The sequence below is a fragment of the Chelonoidis abingdonii genome, chromosome 26, assembly GCF_003597395.2.
Source record: "Chelonoidis abingdonii isolate Lonesome George chromosome 26, CheloAbing_2.0, whole genome shotgun sequence".
Taxonomy (NCBI): Eukaryota; Metazoa; Chordata; order Testudines; family Testudinidae; genus Chelonoidis; species Chelonoidis abingdonii.
The window spans coordinates 5705483-5707635 of NC_133794.1; the positions used below are offsets into that span (position 1 = coordinate 5705483).

Sequence of the window (2153 nt, forward strand, 5' to 3'; positions counted from 1 at the left end):
CCCCCCGTGGCAAGCTGCCCCAAGCATGCACTTGGCGTGCTGGGGCCTGGAGCCACCCCTGCCAAGGATACTGGGTACACGGATGTAACCTGACCCTTCCCAGGCCTGGGCCAGCTGTGCGCAAGAGACAATGTGACTATCTCGTCATCCCAAATACCCCCAGATTCTCCGACATGCGGCCACTTCTGGAGCGGAGATCGGCAGGCGGCACACAGCAACAGGGGCAAACGCTTACAAAAACTACCCAGGGTCTTCAGTGTTTGTGCAGGGGCTACCAGCCAGCAGGGCCGCTCCAGAGCCCTGTCTGTGTGCACTCTGCCCTGGTGCAAAGGAGGGGGCTGCGCGGAGGTGTGAGCGGCCGTGACAGACAGCTGGGCCCCAGGCACCTCCCTGGAAAGGATCAGCCCCAGGGACCAGCATTTGGACCCCGCCTCCCCACCCACCCCTCCGAAAGTAGAATTGCATCGAACTGGCCTGCTGGGTGCATGGGGGAGGGTGAGTGAGAGCCGGGGTGAGCAGTGTGGGGTGGGGGTCAGAGATCAAGTGGGGGCTGCTTTGCTCCACTGTTGTTTGGGACAAGGGCTTCGTAGGCGGGACAGGGGAACCTGGGCCTGCACGTGTGCCCTCTGCTGGTGCAGGTGGGGCAGTGCATGCGGAGCCCCTCCCACGTCCCCTCGCCCCCTCATCCCAGTCCCATGTGAGCAGGTGGCCAGATTCGGTGCCCTCAGTGGCCCAGGGCTTCCCCCTTGCTGAGTCGCTTGCCCTTGGGTGAAACCACAGCTTCCCGGAGCCCCCCAGGGCCAGCTTCCCCAACCCCCGGAGGGACCCCCCAGGGCCAGCTCCCCCCCCCGGAGGGACTCCCAGGGCCAGCTCCCTCCCGGAGGGACCCCCCAGGGCCAGCTCCCCCCCAGAGGGACCCCAGGGCCAGCTCTCCTCCAGCCCTGGCTACACGGGCAGAGCCGCGGACATGGCCCCCGGAGCGGGCTGCTGGGGCAAGGCGCTTGCATGCTGCAGCCCGGGCCGTGTTCACACCCGTACCCCTGGCCTCACACTCTGTAGCTTTCACATCCGCAGAGCAAACCTCAGGGGACAGGAGGAGAGAGGTGCTGGGCCTTGTTCACACCCACGGCCCCCCATTCTTCTCCACATGGGCATGTGGTCCTTGCGCTGCTGAGAGACTGGCCACAAAGCCTTCCAGCCCTCTGCTCCCCCTGCCTCCCGCAGGGCCTGTGGCTTTGCTGGCCTGGGGCCCGTAATCCCCCCCCGCCACTCGGTTTAACACTACCATCCAATTTGAGGTGCTTCAGAAGAGCTGAAATCAGCTTTTTTTGTTTTTCCAAGCCGAGGACCAAACCCACACGGGCCTCCTGGTCCCCCTGGCCCAGTGCCTGGCAGGCTGCCCCTGACCTGCCTGGGCCGGGAGCTGCTACCCCGCTGTGCCCCCCACTTCTGACCCCAGGGAGGGCTGTGGGTCGAGACTGAGGGGCACGGGTGCCGGCAGACACGCACCAGCTCTGAGCAGCGTGTGGGAGAGCCCTGCCCATTGCAGAAGCAGCATTGGAGCCACTGGCACATGCTCCTCGTTCCCACAAGAACAGAATCGCCCCCGAAACTGCTGGGGGGAGGGTATCTCCTGGGCTGGGAAATCCCCACAGGACTCCCCAGCGAACAAGGCTGGGTCGCTCCAAGCCCCCAGGCCTCCTTGGTCACCCTCGGGGAAGCTGCAGGAATGGGCTGCTGCAGGTAGGGGACATCAGTGTGAGCGCTGCAGCAGGCAGCCAGCAGGGGGCACACGAGAGTGTTAACCATTCTTATCCTGTAGGCCCTACAGAAACTATCCCTGCGTTTTTGGGTTTTCTTCCCAGCAGCTGAGTGCCTGGGGCGTTTGGGGAATGCAGAGGCCCTGCCAGACCCGAAGCAGCTCACACGAGACTACGTTGTGGGCCTACAGAATTTGACAGTGAGTTGGCGAGTGGATTTCGAGCGATAAGAGGAAGTGAAAGCTTTACAGAAATCCCTGTGGGGAGGGGAGGGGAGTTTGGCCTTTGCAGCTTTGCACAGCAGCATGCTGCCTCTGCTGGGAGTTTGTACCAACACAGGCCGGGTTTTGTCATTTGGCAGCAAAAATGCCCCCCCCCCCCCCCCCACCCCAG

At 63.8% G+C, this 2153-nt stretch overlaps 1 protein-coding gene across 1 annotated transcript in view; it reads left to right on the forward strand.

Moving 5' to 3' along the window:
* Nucleotides 1-1947: 1947 nt before the first annotated feature.
* The window catches only part of S1PR5 (sphingosine-1-phosphate receptor 5), a 42894-nt gene continuing 42688 nt past the window's right edge, over nt 1948-2153 (forward strand). Inside the window, exon 1 of the mRNA XM_075061265.1 lies at nt 1948-1960. The gene's annotated coding sequence lies outside the window, so the exon portion shown is untranslated. The remainder of the gene's footprint in view (nt 1961-2153) is intronic.